This window comes from Psammomys obesus, unplaced genomic scaffold (assembly GCF_907164565.1).
Source record: "Psammomys obesus unplaced genomic scaffold, mPsaObe1.curated_primary_1811, whole genome shotgun sequence".
Classification (NCBI taxonomy): domain Eukaryota; kingdom Metazoa; phylum Chordata; class Mammalia; order Rodentia; family Muridae; genus Psammomys; species Psammomys obesus.
The window spans coordinates 2518387-2535131 of NW_026596079.1; the positions used below are offsets into that span (position 1 = coordinate 2518387).

Below are 16745 nucleotides of genomic sequence, written 5' to 3' on the forward strand. Positions count from 1 at the left end.
TTCCCTCCACTGCCACCTCAGGCTGCTCTACTCAGAGCTCCTTTGTGACCAACAGCATTGAAGTTGGCTTTCGGCACTGTGGGCTTTGTGGCCAGCTGCCCACTTTGCCCTCACTCCCGTTCTCTGAGGGGCTTCTATCATGTGGGGTTGTCTGGACCTTCCCATGTCCTCTCAAAAATGCTCGTCTCATCTGCCCTGCATGTCCTTCCCCCTTGCTCTTCAGAAAGATATGGCCTCAGCTTTATAGGCCCAGAAAAAATCCTTTGGTCTTCCATTTGGAGGTTTCAGAATGGGCCGCTGTACTTCAGTTCCATATGGCAAACTCACTTTTCCACACACCGCTGGCGCCTTCTCTTGGCTGTTGCTCGCTTTCAAGCCATGCGCATTACAGCCTCAGCTTCCTTGTGTGTCCTCTGCTCTGTGGCTTTTCCCAGGCAGGTGTGTTTTTATTAAATTGGACCCTTCAGACTCTGGAGAAAAGCTCCGTGGAGCCTAAGCTTAGCTGGTATGGGGTGTCCCTGTAGCACAGGGAAAACTGAATAAGCTGAGCACTGGGATTAAGCCCATCAGAAGATGTGGAACTGGTGACCCTCTTTGGCCTCTGGTAGTTGGGGGACTGAGGTGTACAGTGGTGACAGGCACTAGGGTTTCTAGAGTTGCTGGTGTTTGCAATAGCTGGAAGGCCAGAGGACCCCATAGTGTGCACACCTAGAAGGAAGATCTTAGCTCTGCTTCCTGCTTGGAGTGAGGAGGCTGGAGGCAGATGGGAACCCGTGGGTGAATGCTAGGAAGCACTCAGTGGGCTCTGGAACTTGGCAGTGAGGGTCTTTCTGCCACCTCTGCTGACATGTCCTTTCAGCAGAAGAATCTGGTGATAATGGCTATTCAAGTCCCAGCCCTAGCTTCACAGAGCAGGGCATAGAAGGGCAGGTTAGGGGCTGAGACAGGGGTGTGTCACATAGCTTCGTCCACAGGCAGAGGATGCGGCATCTTTAATAAGGAACCCACAGTAAATTAAAAACATATGCCTGTGCCTGCCCATCCAAATTAACACCATGTCTGTTTTTTGCTTCAGAGTTCTGTAACATAAAGAAAGGAACCATCCCCCAAAAAGTTGAAGTTGTTTTTTTGTTTGTTTGTTTTGTTTTCCTAGGGCCCAGAAAAATTACCTTCTGACCTGTGGAGACTGGCTTTCTGGAGCTTATATTTTCATTCATATGACGTGTTTCAGCAACCAGCATGTGTAACTGGCCTTGGAGATCTCGAGAATTCCCTTACAGTGGATTTATAAATCAACACCTGTGATGAAGTGATAGCTATCTGCCCTTGTGCTGTGTGCCTTCCACAGCCCACTGCCTTCACTCGGGCTGTTTTTGGAACTGGTCCATAGCATTCATTCCACCCTGATCCACCGGCATCTCAAGCCTGCCTCAGAACATGTGCAAACAAATAGAGCCCTGGCTTGTGGATTTCCAATGTTCTCAGTTCTCAATGCTGAAATGAGCAGCCTTCAGCGTGGATCTCCATTCGTGTTAGACCCCTATCAGACCTTGTAGCCCTCTAGATTATAGCTTTATAAACTGTAGGCCATGACCTCGTGGGGTGCATAGCTTCATGGGGTCATGAAGAATACCACAACAGCTCAGGAGTTCTGAGCAACACCCAAAGATTAACTCAAAATCAGTGTGTATTGAGCCTGAGGTGCTTCTGAAAGGGCTGGCCTGTGTCATATCTCAGGACCCCACTGCAGCTTTGGTTCTGGGCACAACTGTCTGCGCTCTGTACCTTACATACATCATGCCGCATGTCACTCCGTACACCACAGAAACCAGCCTAAAACACCTCATCTCGGAGACTCCGAAGCCTCTGTTATGACTGCAGTGCTTTTACTGTACAAACTATTCTGCGTTCACGGAAATATAACAACTATGCAAAACAAAGATTTCTGGGTATTTTTGTACTGTCATTGCTCAGCATGTAAGTATCAAATTAGTGTATCTTTGGATTGTGTTGGGTTAGAATGTCTGATTTTAAAATTTGCTATTTGATCTGGAAACCTACTATTTTGTAAGCCAATTAAAAATGTGAGTATGAAAAAGAGAGGGTTGGAAGGGACATATTCTGCACAGCTTGATGCCATTGTTCTTAGAAGCCAGGGCTATTAAACAGAAATCTCCCTGCCAGGTGTGGCCTACCTCCTTATAAAATGTGATTGGTCAGGCATTGGTCAGGCAGGCCACAGAAGCCCCCAGACAATACAGGCTCATGTTCTTCCTCCTGGTTGTTCTCAGATGCTAAACATTCTATTGCTGAAGACACCACACACCTTGGTTGTGAGGTATAGGGAAACGAAGCTAGAACTGAGCAAGAAGCTTCCTTCCTGCTGGCTCTCTTTCCTTTTGCCAGAAGGTGCTATGGAGTTCACCAGAGGAGAAAAGGCATGTGTTCTTACCCAGCTGTGAACTCAATAAACTAAAGTGCAAACTGTCAGGCAAGACACAGTGGCAATAGTGGCACAAGTGTATGGGGCAACTATCATATGGCGTAGCTGAGCACTTCTCAGTATGGTCCAGCTTCTAATAACACGGTCCCACACTCTATGGCGGTGAAGCATTCTGTGATATGGTTGAGCGTGTAACTGCATTCCAGACTAAGGCTGGGTATCTTGTGGTATGGTCCAGAATTCCACAGTGGGTTTGACCATTTCTGAAAGAATCAAGAAGTCGATGTGTTAGTCTTTGCAGGCTGTTTCACCTGTTTCCATGGCATAGTCTTGAGGTTTGGACTGTTTCCTTGAGGAGTGCTATGTCTGTGTGTGTGCATGTGTACAGAAACTTAAAAATGTATAAGCCACTAACTAGCAGCTCATTTAAAAATAGGCCTTTGGCTGCACTTGGATCATGGACTGTAGTCTGTTCTTCGTCTTTCTCAAGGTCACAAAAAGTTTCTCTGATGCTCTTTCTTCAAGAGGCTTCAGACTCTCACACTTTGCTCCTAGAACAGTAGTCCACTCTGAGTTCATTTCTGTGTATCATGGAGACTGGGCATCAAGATGCAACTTTACACTCATTGTTTCAGCACTGCTTGTTGGAAAGCAGGTCCCTCCTTCATCAAAGAAGCACCTGCTGTGACATCTTAAACGAAGTCCCTTTACCAGATTTGTGTGCCAGCTACGGACCCTCTTCGGCTCCATTGCTCAACGCTTTTAGAGCCTGTTTGGAGATTTCGAGCTGGTTTAGATAAAAACTCGACACAGTCACGGACCCCCAGCGTCACCACCACGTCACCACCACAATCATAATTTGCAAATGTGTCTAGGGTTCACTTTAATGGCTCTTTGACATTCTGGCATGTGTGGTTACTCTACACACGTTTTCCATCGTAAGTGCCTCTCTAGACAGCTTCGTTCATAGCTCCCTGTGTGTACCTGAGAAGTTGGCAGGGCGTTTTGACCCATAGTAGACATTCCTGTCCACTGTCAAGCTGTCGGAATCTGGTTATAGGAATGCTTATACTTCTGGTGTATAGAGGTGAGAGGCCAGGGTAGGTGGACATCATGATGGATGAGTATATTTCAGAAGAATCACCTTCCGTCACGCGCAATATTGAGGGCCCCATCTGAGCACTCATGGAGGTAAACTTTTACCCAACCTGACAGAGCGTGATGGTTTGGATGTGGTTTGACCTCAAGAGGATCACGTGCTGTAGGCTTGGTCCTCGACTAAGCTGTGGGGCCTAGTGGAAGGGGCCTAGTGTCTGCATCACTATCAGTGAGTCAGTGCCACCCTACAGTGGAGGTGGCAGTTCTCACAAGACTGGCTCACTATAAAACAAGCCCCCCCCCCCCATGGACCCTTCTGGATGCATCTGATGCCCTACCTCTTCCTCACTATGCGGTGAGACATGAACCCTCACCAAAGGCCAATGCCATGTTGTTTGGGCCTGTCAGCTCTCTGGATCATGAGCCAAACAACCTCCTCTTTCTCAAGCGCTCAGGGTCCAACATTTTGCAACAGCCAACACAAAATGGATTAAGGCTCTTATATGTAAAAACACTTGTCTTTTAAACAGATATAATGTAAACTAAACATACATGCTGCACCTTCTCTGCAGAGCTCTGGCTGAACCTCAAGGAGCTCGGAACTCTATAAGAGAGGCTGATTGTTCAGGTAGTTGGGTCACTGATAGACAATGCTCTCGGGGTCTGGGCAGTGACAGTGTATCACACCACGTGGTTCCTGTTCCTTGACGTCAAAGCCACCAGTCAGAACAGCCCGCAGCTTGGCGTTCATACTGGCCGGGTAGACACTTCCTGTGGTATTGAAGCAGTGGACACTTCTGGTTGTGGGGTGGGTGCCTCTTGCATGGTGGCTGCCTCTTGTGAGTCCTCACCAGCTGTTGGCATCCTGGCACACTTTGGGTTTGCTCCCGTGGTGGCGGGAAGCAGTGTGCGCTGCTAACCTCATGCTGTCCCGGTGGCTGCTGACTACAGAGCTGTCTTTCCCTGCCATCAGATGGACACACGGGGACCTTCTTCAGTGGCTTGAAATCTATATCCTTTGTCCATTTTTTGTTACATTATTTAGTTTTTCTCACTGATTGCTAGGGGACACCAGTGCACCTTGGTCTCTCGGTCTCTTGGCTGCACATTGCTCATCAGCTGGGCTCATATTTCTTGAGACTTTTCTGGAGGAGGCAGTGGTGAAGGTTTTTATTTGTTGCTTTTGCTTTTTTTCTCATTAGACATTGTCCACTGTCTAATAAATCATTTTTTTTTTTATTTTTAGGTCATCATGAAGATATCCTATAATTCTGAGAAGTTTTAAAATCCTTGTTTTTTTTTTCCTTTAGTCATATAAAACTCATTATACTGAATGTAGTAAAAGAGAAAATCTAATTACTTTTTTTTCTGATGGAAAGTCCCCGTATAAAGTCATCCATCTCCTCTTCACTGACTCCCAGCACCACCTCTGTAATCCATCAGATGCTTGCTCACGTCATCCTGGCGCAGGCTGGTCTATGTTTTGTTTTGTACCATCGATCCATCTGTAATTCCTGTACCAGGGCAGCTTGGGGTGTTTACTCCGTCTCCGTAATCCTTCCTGGCTTCTGTGCACATGTCCTTCTCCTGAAACCTAGTCTCTTCAAAACCATTCTGTTCATTTGCCTCTCCACATACATTCTGGAATAGATTTGTCAATTTTCGCTAACAAGACTGTCGAGATTCTGATTGAGGTGCCATCGGGTTTGTTAATCAGTTTGGGGGCGGGTGCCACTTTTGTGATGTAGTGTCTACTCATCCATGAAATGTGTTCCACTTATTCACATCTTTGTATTCATTAATACATTTCATAATTTCTTCTTCCTTCCTCCCCTCTTCCTTCGTCCTTTCGTTACTGAACGGGGATTCCCACACATGGCAGGCAAATATTTTTGTTGCATTCTGTTGCTGTGATAAAAACCCTCTGAGGAGGAAAGGGCTTATTTGGCTTACACTTCCAGGTCACAATCCATCACGGAGGGAAGTTGAGGCAGGGACTCAGTGTAGGAACTTGAAGTAGAAACCATGGAGGAATGTTGCTTTCTGGCTTGCTCCGGGTCTCGTGGTCAGCTAGCTTTCTTTACAACCTGGACCCACTTGCCTATGGATGGTGCTGCCCACAATGGTCTGGGTTCTCCTGCATCAATTGTCAGCCAAGACAGTCTCTCACAGAGGTAGCCATAGGCCAATCTGATCGGGGAACTATGTCAATTGAGACCCCATTGGATGATTTTAGGCTGTACCAAGTTGATTATAGGTCTAAGTAGTACAGTAGGGTCATCATCACCGAGCCATTCTTCAACCCGCTTTTTCGTGTTATCACGAGACAGTGTGGTGGTTAGTTTTAATTGTCAACTTGACCCAATCTAGCATCACGTGGGACAGGAATCTCAATGAGAGACTGTCTAGACTAGGTTAGCTTGTATGCATGTACTGGAGGGATTATCTCCATCAATTGGAAGACTTGCCCACTGTGGGTGGCATCATCCTCTAGGCAAGGGATCTTGGGTTGTATAAGAGTGGAAGATGCTAGGTAAACATGAGCATGAGTGCATTAATCCCTTGCTTTCTGCTCTTGACCGTGGCTATAGTGTGATTAGTTCTTTCAAGTTCTTGTTGCCTTGACTTACCAGCCATTACCTGGAATTGTGAGATGGAAAAACCCCTTTCCTCTAAGCTGCTTGTATCATGTTTCTTGTCACAGCAACAGGAAATGAAACTAAGACAGACAGGGGTTCACTGAGTTACCCAGGCAAGCCTTGAACCTGCAGTCATTTTTTTTTTCCTCTCAGCCTCGCAGGTAACCAGATTTGCAAGCTGCATCGCTAGGCTCAGTTAGCAATTTTCTTCATAAAAATTCCCATCCTCTCCCACCACATCCATTTCTCGACAGTGTGTAATTGGTGTTGCCAATGTGAGTGGGACTTTTTTCTCTATTTTGCCTCTTATTTGCTCCTTGATGGTGCATGGGAACACCATTGATTTTTTTTTTTAAAGTAATAGTTCTATCATTTTCCTATGTTGGTCACTGCACCAACACAGGAATGCTGCCAGATTCTTTCCTCGGCGCTAATAACCTGCCTACATCGTCCTGGATTTTTGAAGTACACAACCATGTAATTTGCAAATAGCCACATGAAACCCCTCCCCCTGTTTGTACTTCCCCTAGCTTACTGTACACAACAGGCTGAAGAGACAGAGATGAGCATCTCACCAGCCTTCAGCCTTTTTCTGACTCAAGTAGAACTTCTCCTGGCCAAGTGTGCTAGAATCACTCTCGCCTGCCATTGATACTGCTAGAATCGCTGTACTATAATTAGCAGTCTCTGCTTTTGTTTTAACCTTTCCATCTAGACGAGGAGGAATTTCACATCGATTCCCACTGTATAATCTGTTTTTAGCACGTATGCACTTATTTAAATTCAACGCTGTTATGCTGAACTCGCCTCCTTTGTTTTTCTTTTTCTTTCCCTTTTTCCTTTTCATCCCCTTTCTTGGTCTATTCGAAGTATTCATTACAAATGCCCTGGGTGTGTGGCCTTTCTCCCTCATGGTTGGGATATCTGACTTCAAGGCTTGGCAGATCTGGTTTTGGGTGAAGCTATCTTACCAGTCTGCAGGTGGGCACTTCTTTGTGCCTTCACGTGGTAGGGATCTGGGAGAATACATGCTCCCACCTGTCTTTGCTTACAAACGTACTAACTGAATTGGGAGAGCTCTATCATCATGATCTAGCCTCTTGCCACAGACCCCCTGCTACTACCATCTTATGGAGATAAATCTTTCTCTCTATGAATGTGGAGAGCATGCATCCAGAGTCCGCCTCCACTACTGGCTCCTGTTGTACTGATACCTTGCAGTAGGTTTAAAGAATTGCCCTGCAAGCATGTTAGTGGTTACTTAAAATCACACAGTGCACAGTAACTTCAGTATCTCAAGAAGAGTGGAATTGTTCAGATTTCTTTCCTCCCCTCCCCCCTTTTTTGATCAAGGTCAGGAGCCGTCCTTCCTCCCATTCACAAACCATTAATTACTGTTCTTTTGTTATTTTATTCTGTTCTGATGTTATTTTACACAAAGTTTCATGTAGCCCCAGATCAGCCTTGAACTTGCTATATAGTCAAGAATGACCTTGAATTTCTGCTTCTCACGTGTCCCACTTGAGTGCTGAAATGACAGGCATACACCACCATACAGTGGTGGGGAAGGAACCCAGGGGTTCGAGCACCATCCCAACTCAGCTGTAACCCTAGATCATTCTGCCATCTGTGGCATTAGTGGCACATCAGATTATTCTGCAACGATGCCATCAGAGGCAGCCTGGCTGGGCATAGAATCCCAGGCTAGACACCACTTTTCTTGCTGATTTGATTTTATCACCTTGCTTTCTTATCTCTAGCATCCCTGTGGGGGTCAAAACTAACATCTCCTGCCTGAAGAGTTTACATCTTTCTTTGGCTCAGGACCTTTCTTTAAAATGCTTGTGGGTTTTAAGCTTTTTCCATTTATGTAGGACCATTGAAGCCTGCAGCTCTAATCAACATTGTATGCGTTTCCCCACGGAGCTTAGGCCATTGCCCTGCGCTCTTTCACCCTCATTCTTTGTGCATTAATTGCCTGCCAAACAGATGCTCTGTCGCAGCAGCCACCATTTCATCCACCGTGAATGATGGGGCTAAATTCTAGTAAGCATTAATCCAATTCTTTCTTCACTGGGGAGGTCTTCACAGCGGTAGGAGCCGTGGTTGTAGCAACCGTGGGTATGATGGCAGCCACGGTGAGGGCGGTGTGCAGCAGCGATAGCGACAGTGATGAGGGTGTTAGCAGCTGTAGTGGTGGCAGAGACGGGGGAAGACAATAGCGGTGGTTACGCCTCGGAACCAGCAGAAGCCATCATGGTAGTAAGAGTGGCGGGGGAAGCAAAGTGGCAGTGACAGCGTAGAGGTAAAGAGAGTGGTGGTCACAGGGTTATCACTAATGGTGGTCCCGGCGTGTCCACAGTGGCAGAAGCCCCAGCTCCCTTAAAATGGCTAGTTCCAAAGGCCGCAGTGCAGCGCGTGATCTATAAGTCTGCCCCTGTCTGCCTCTGTCAAAAGCATTGCCTTGTTCACGTCTCACAGTGGCCTGAGTGGGTGGCAGTGTCAAGCTTCCCCTCCTCACAATGACAGTCTGAACTGAGAGTGTCCTGAGTGACCAAAGTCACAGAGACAGGCTCCCAGCCCGGGGCTAAAGGGCCAGGGGAACATCCCTGGAGAAGCAGAGAGGTGCGGCTGGCATCCTGTGCTGACCCCAATGAGGGTGGCCTGGACTCGCACGTAAGCTGAGCAGCATTTGGTGTAGAGCCTTGAGAGCTCACAAGGGAGTCAGCAGTGAGTCCTAGACATGAACCACCCGCCTAAAGAGAGCTAAGTCTAGGTGCCCAGCAGGACTCAGATCCATTGCAGGAAGCGGGAGATGGCAAGTCAGGTGAACTATCACCAGCTGGTCTACAGCTGGAGGGCACAGAGTGAGATCTGTGGCCAAGAACCGGGAAGACAGAGGAGGAAAGATTCCAGAGACTCAAGGAAGCTGCCACAATGGGCCAGTCCTCTGGCCTCAGGCAGGAAGCTTTCAGCTACGTGAGACCTTCATGTTAGCTAGTGACCGGGGAGGCACTGAGGATGTCAGGATCACCGAAAATCCACAGATGAAGATTTCAGGCTCGGAAGGGTCCTTTACAACCCACACAGACATTTTCGCATCTGAACATGCTCCCTCTGCACTAGTGTGTCTCTTGGCGACACGGTGGGGTCATTTGTGGGTTTGGGTCACATCCGGAGTCACACAGAGGGGACATAAAGAAACATCAGTGGCCAAGGTTCTTGCCTCGTGACCAGAAGCAGTGTGAATGAAAGACTTAATTTAAACAGTGATGTGTCTGTGATTTAATTTCAACCTCCAGATTAATGCTTTTCCCCCTAATTTCAACCTTGGGTGCACCGCATTCATTCGCTCTGGCATTGGTGGGTCTGTCGACAACCGCCAATCAACTCGTTCTTAATGGTGTTTATCCCTAAACAGATTAGCAACTGCAGAAGGCCAGGCAGGAAGGCCAGAAGGCCACAGGATGCTGCCTGACCTTCTGTTTCTCCCTCAAGGCTCAACTCAGGATTGGTTCTAAGTTCACTGAAAACCTCTGGTCTGAGAACTATGGCATACAAAGAAGGACCAGACATGTTCTGGTCACTGGAACCCCATTAAATAAATGGGGAGACCACTGTGACACAACATAAGTTAAAGCCCCACCCCCCACTTGAAGACACCAGCTCAGGTTCCCATAGAAGGCTAAAGGCATCCCAGGGAGGAATCAGGGCGTCCCTGACCAATACACATCTGTTATGTTGTCTGGAGGAGGCAGCGTCACGTCTCTGTAAAGTTTGAAGCTATGACTTCCAAAGAGGGGGTTTCAGGAAGATGTAATGAGGCCATCACGCTCTGCAGGATACTATTCTAACTGCTTAACGATGCAGAGCTTCGTAATGAAGAGAGAGTCTACCAGACCCAATATAATCTGAAATTAAAGAAAAATGGGATATATTAAAAAATGTATTGCAGCACTAATGGAAGATGTCAGCTCGACAGCCCCAAACTCCACATGTCACCTCAGACTGCAGCAAGCATGCTCTGTGCTGTCAGCTTGAACCTTGGACCTCACCCAGGTCTGCCCAATGGGTTCCAAACGCCAAAAGGATAAGAATGAAAAAGGCCAGGGTGCCAGGCACCTACAGATTGCCAGGCTCAATTGCTTCGCTTCTGCCCCTCACCTTGTGTCAACCTGGGCTGTTTTTTTCTGCTGTGTTTGTAGATCTCATCTTCCTCAAGAGCTAGCCTCTGTTCTTCTGGGCTTCACATTCGGCTTCACCCTGAGCCCTACTTCCAGGCTTGTTTTCAGTCAGCGCAGATTTCTCTCTTCTGTAGAGGTGAGTTCAAGCCCAAGGACATCTGCACACAAGACCCTGCCACTGAGTCACACCTCAGCCCCTCGCATCCTCTCTCCTCCCTGTTTTGTCGAGACAAGATCTTTTTTACGTAGCCTTGCCTGGCTTTGAACTCACAGCCACCCTTCTTGCTTCAGCCGCCTGATTGCCTACACTGCCACTCCTGGGTTCACGTTCTTGCTGTGGAATATACCCTCGCCATGATGACCTTAGAAACCCTAAGACTCAGAGGCTAGCATGGACACATACCTTCCTAATCACATGCCTGCACTTTCCGGCTACAGTGGCTTCAGCAATGAGCATGTGACTAAGCTGCTCCCGGCGATGTGTCTGTGAGTATGCTCCTTCGAGGCTGCTTCTGCAGGCTGGAAGGCTGCAGCTATGCTGCACCTGTGAGGACCCTGAGGAAGAACTGAGAGATTCAGAGAAACCAAGTTCCCAGGCATCACTAGGGCACTGGATTTAACAATACCTAAAATGAGACCTGTCTATGGACCTTCTTTTGCATGATTGTTGTGCACCATATCTCTCTCTTTCTCTCTCTCTCTCAGCACATGATTTCTTCTCTTAAAAAGCTGCTTTGAATCATGCACCCACCCACCCACCCCTGCCACTCTCCCTACAGCAAGGTTCTATCTGATGAATAAGGCCAAAAGTGTCCTACTCACCCCTGCACAACACAGACAGGATACTCGGGGTCAGGCGGCTCCATTGCACAGTAACAGGATGAAAGGCAGTGGGAGCCACCCTGGCACTTAGGAAGAGAGAGAGAGAGAAGGAGCAGATGAAGCAGATGAAGCGGAGCAGACGGGCCCGGGAAGGGCTTGTCGCAAACCACGGCAGGTAGAGCAGGGACTGCACCAGTGGAGGCAATGAAAGATGGCGACTGGAGTAGGTGTGCTCTAGGGAAGAAGAAAACACAGACGGCGAGACCGAAGCCTCTCTCCACCCCCAACACAAGTCCTCAATGCCCGAACATTCTTTGGTACTCCACCTCCCAAAGAGCGGACCTTGTTCCCTTCAACCTCAATGTGTACACGCTCTTTGACACTCCTCCTTCAAAGGGTGGACCTTGCCATTCCTCCACCCCCACCAACCTGGCATGAGCTGGAGAAAACCCTTAATTCTAACAGGTAGAAGGAAGCGGAAGTGAGGGTTTGCACGTCAAGCCCGGACACCAGATGGAGGCTCCTCCTCTCCTCTCCGTCCAGCCCACTCTCTTTACCGCTCCAGGGTAACCACCTGTGAGTGACAAAACGCAAGTGCTTAGTGGGAAGGAGCTGAAGTCTCACATCCGGAGGGCGGGTGAGCCATCCCACAGGCAGGTATTTCCTTGTGGGGACATTCTGTGCTGTGCTGGCCTCCCTGTGCTGTCCTGGCTGCATCCTTAGGGTGGCTTAGACTTACGAGCTTGACCTTTCTGATTTTTGTTTGTTTGTTTAGTTGGGTTTTTGGGACAGGGTTTCTCTGTGTAACAGAGCCCCAGCTGTCCTGGACTTGCTTTGTAGACCAGGCTGGCCTTGAACTCACAGAGTTCCACTTGCCTCTGCCTCTACCTCCTGAGTGCTGGGATTAAAGATTTGCACCGCCATGCCTGGCTCAACCTTTCTAAATTCTATCTTAAAAAAAAAAAAAAAGAAATTATTATGTATACAGTATTCTGCCTGCATGTGTACCAGCAGGCCAGAAGAGGTCACCAGATCTCATTACAGATGGTTATGAGCCACCATGTAGTTGCTGGGAGTTGAACTCAGGTTCTATTGGAAGAACAATCAGTGTTTTTAACCTCTGAGCAATCTCTCTAGCCTCTAAATTCTTAAGTTGAAGCTGTGAGAGATTATCTTTGCCAAAGCCGTGGAGGTCAGAATGAGATGCAGAGATTGGAGCTGGGCCGCCATCGGCCACCTGGCTGATTTTCCTGGATTTACTCTCTGAGCATGTGTGTAAGGAGTGGAAAATATCAACTTTGCAGCACTGCTGAATGGGCAAGGAGAAAGAAATTCTCGGCTAGCCTCCACAAGATCCCTACAGCAGTGGGAATTCAGTGACTGGTTGGTGCTGAGAGCTCAGAAGCCTCACCGTGTGCTTGTAACCCGTGACTCTGGCCACAGCAAAGGCAACCACTGTTGAGCATGCTAGGGTGAACCAGAAGGCAGTGTCCAGCATCACAGCAGCACTGGAACTACCCCGAATGCCAGATTCAGATATTGTTGGAAAGGTGCTGGTATAGGGGACTACGGCGCCTCTGCAGCATTCTAGCAAGGAACACGGAAGTGTGTGGCATGGGTAACACTCGTGGGTGCCATGGGAGTGAGGTTAGGCATTGCCAGGTGCAATGTGGGGAATAACAGGATTGGGCTTGCTGTGTGAGCCTAGAGCCCATCCCAGGCAGGCTGACGTGGAGGAAGGGTAGGGAGATAGGCCTCAGACTGTAAGTATACAATAGTAGCCTACAGGGCTAAGGCTGCAGGCTGCAGGCTGCAGGCTGCAGGCTACAGGCTACAGGGGTGCTTGTTCTGTTCTCCGTCCTTCACCAGCAGGTGCTGCTTCCCTTGACCAAACTGAGACATCCTTTTCTTTTTTCCTTATCATTCTATCTTCTGGCCAATTAGTGCATTTCAAGCCGGAAAACAGTCAGGAGGGCACCAGGAAGACTCCAGGCGGGAACTTCAATGCAAGCAGGCATGTTGCCAAACACGCTTCTTGCCTGTTCTTCTGGGTTCATTACCTGCTCTTTCTCCTGTGCTACTGTAATTCTAGCCACCAGAACCTCCTCTCTAGCTGAGAGGGAGGCCACTACAGAGCCAGCGGGAGACAGGGACCCTAATATCACACCTGCTGATCATGCAACTACCTTGCAAGGGCACCTTGTTCTTAGTCCCAGGAGGGGCTAGGAGCCATGCTAGGTTCTGGGAGCCCAGATCTAAGGAGGGCAGGATACTCTCTCTAGCCTCATGGCGGTGAGAGAAGAAGAGTTAGACTCTCTGTGTTTGTCTCCTTCCATCTGAGGATGGCCAGCAGATGTCATTGAAAATCAATTCAAGAGGTGAGAGACTAAGGCGGAAAGGGGGGACCTGTGGGGTAGTGAATGTCAGGCATCAGGCAAGACAATGGAAAGCTTGAGAAGCACCATGGCAGGACATGCAGGAAGCAGGAAGCATGTAAATCTGATGGGAGCTTTTGATGGTCACCACATTGTGTCCCACCTTTTGTCATGGAGGTGTATGGTGCAGGATTATAAGAGGACTAGGGGTCTGTGTCATGCATGGGAAGGGAGAATCCAGTGGCTGACTTGCAGCCTCTTCATTTAAAATTTTCTCTTTCATACACTATATTTTGATCTTGTTTTTCCCCTCTCTCAACGTCTCCCAGATCCTTTCCACCTTCCTATACAACATCCGTGTTCTCTGTCTCAAGAACAAACAAACAACAAAAAAGAAAACCCCAAACAAACAAAACCTCAGCACAGCAAAAGAAAAAAAAATAAGATAAAATGAACTAAGATAAAGCAAAAAGCCCACAAACAAAACTATAGAGTCTGTTATTCTGCTGCTCTGGGGCACAGAGCAACTACTCTGGGGCATAGAGCCTGCCATGGAGTGTGGCTGAGAAAACTGGTGACACTCCATTAGAGAAAACTTATTTCCCTTATGCTGATTAGTTAGGGTTGGGGACCCCACCCCATGTCCACTTCCTCCTCTCTGTCCTGGGACCCTCACCATCTGGCTTGAGCATGTGCAGGCCGTGTGCCTGCTGCCACAGCCTCTGTGAGTTCACATGCGCGTCAGTCCTGTTGTGTCTGGAAGGCACTGTCTCCTTGGTGTCATCCATCACCTCTGGCTCTTACAATCTTCCTGCCTCCTCTTCGGCATAGACCTCTGACTCTTGAGGGGAGGGGTTTGATGAAGGACCGAGGGTTCCAGAATATCCTCCTGCCCCCTCTTGCTCTTTCTGCACATTTTTCAGGTGTGGGTATTTAATAAGGATTGATCTATGGGTATAGCAATATGTCACTAGGAGCCATCTGGTTGCTATTTATTATAAATGTTGCTATTTGTTTATTATTATTTATTCCTTTAGTAGGACAATAGTAGTAGGTTTTCCCCCGGGCCCATGATCTATATAATTTCATTTTCTTGGCCAGGTAACTGGCAGCCCCACCCACAGCAACCTGGGAACCCACGGCCACCAGGAGCCCACACAGACCGATGGTCCAGGACACCTGGACAGCCCACTACTCTTAGTTAGTCTGGAAAAGTACAGCCAGCCAAGAGCTACCCAATCCTGAACACAGACTGGATGACTTTCCTAGTCCAGCCAAGCCTTTCTCAAGGTCAAATCTCTGCATTCCAGCTGGATGGCACACCATGCTTGCCCCTCTCTGAGGCTAGATCACACAGAGAGGTAACAGTTGCCGTCTGCCTGCCTCTCACCCTTCATGGCTGTCTTTTTGTCCTCTGTGACAGCTCTTCTTTGTCAGGCTCAGGGCTGCATGTAGGTCATGCTGTGAGAACCTACTGGAGATGCCACAGGTCCCTGCTCAGCTGTAGCCTTGGGCGTTTCTTTCCCTGGGTGTAGACCTAAAGACAAGTCGCCCAAGGCTCTTGCCAGCTGCGTTTGAAGACAAAGTTCTGTCTGGAAGAAACCACGGACTCACCAGCAACCTGCGTTCAGGAGCAGTCTCGCAACGCCTCTGGGCTTCTCTTCCTAAAATCACACTACATGGCATTCCTTTTGTCACAGAACAAGATGAACCAGTCTCTATTTTTTTTTTCAGTTGTCTCTGAGGCTTACAGCCTCCATCAGCTCCATCTAGGCCTAGCCCTGGGAGCTTCTAGCCTCTGTACAATCTAACTTAGGCCTAGAACATTTTTACCCTCTGAATAAGCACGCCCTTTCTTGGCCCTAGAATTGCTCTGCTTGGCCTCAAACTAACTCCAGCAATCTGCTCTAATCTCCTGGCTCCTTCTCATTCTCTGGCTCGTTCTGTGTCTTCACCTTGTTCTTCACCTGTGTCTAGCTTGTTCTCTCAGTGTGGGTCTGGTTTCTCTGCTCAATCCCTGTAGCTTGCTGACACCCACGGCTGCCACCATGCATGGAAGGCTGAGAAGCTTCTCTTCACCACAGCCTGTGACTGACAACACCGGAGGCCACACACACTCAATGTAGGCATCGTGCTGGCAGCTGGCTCTTTGCACCTCTGCTAAGGCACTTCCAGGTAGCAACTTGATCTAGTCTTGTCTTTTATTTTTTTCTTGTTTTTTTTTTTCCTCCTCTGGGATGTCATATGAGAAGCAGCTCTAGTCTTTGCATTCTGCCTAGGCTGTGTGTGTGCAATTTTAGATGAAGTGAACAAATTTCCCTGTCCTATGGGAGCACCATCCTTTTGAGAAGGGAATAGAAAGAGCTGATAAGTGTGGTCTCTCTTGGCCATCAGTTTGGCAAGCTAGAGGGAAGGTAGTGCTCCCCACAAAGACATCCTCATCAAATCCCTGGAGCGTGTGAGTGTGACCTCACTTGGAAAAGGGTCTCTGTAGATGTGATAAACCACAGGCTTTTGGCATGAGGATATCAACAAGGTTATCGAAGGGGCCTTCATGCTGTGGCCAATGTATATACAGAAGGATTCTACAGGCAGCCAGGAAGAGAGCCTGTAATTGCTGGGTTTGGGATACATAAGTACAGCCACGAACATCTGGAGACCCTAAAGCTGGAAGAAACAGGAAGAAACTTTCCCTACCGTGCTCAGGGCTCCGTGGACAGCAGACATCTTGGTGTTTTGCATTCAAACCTACTTGGGAGATGAACTTCCTCAGAAGTGAGACTTTTGGCCCACTCCTCTCATCTCACCTTTTCTTGAGTCTCTTGGCCTTCCCACCTTCACCCAGAGCTAGCCCCACCACACATTCCTTGGGAGGTGGGTGCTGTGTGAGGCCCTCAGGCCACTGTCCTTGGCAGTGTTGGCAGACTCTGGATGGGGAGTCATAGGCAAGAAGTGCCTCTTTCCTGGTGGATGGAATGGTTTTCTGGGTCAGTTTTGCTCTTTGTAACTGAGTAAGAGTAAGCTACGTGTCACATGCCATATGAGACATGGTGTCCCAAGGCACTTGCCACACAGGATGTAGCGTTGAAGTCAGGATTCAAATAGCCCCTTGAGAAGGCATCTGGTGCTATTCCCAGCCTGAGCTCACTCTCTTTTGGGGCCTACAATCACCCTGCCCAAAAGC

General features: G+C 48.3%; 1 long non-coding RNA gene across 1 annotated transcript; it reads right to left on the reverse strand.

Moving 5' to 3' along the window:
• Positions 1-7571: 7571 nt before the first annotated feature.
• Positions 7572-11519, reverse strand: LOC129690700 (uncharacterized). Its single transcript, XR_008722351.1, has 4 exons — positions 11187-11519; positions 10768-10919; positions 10345-10522; positions 7572-10091 (listed from the first exon to the last, which is right to left on the reverse strand). It is a non-coding gene; the product is annotated as an uncharacterized LOC129690700 (long non-coding RNA).
• Positions 11520-16745: the final 5226 nt, after the last annotated feature.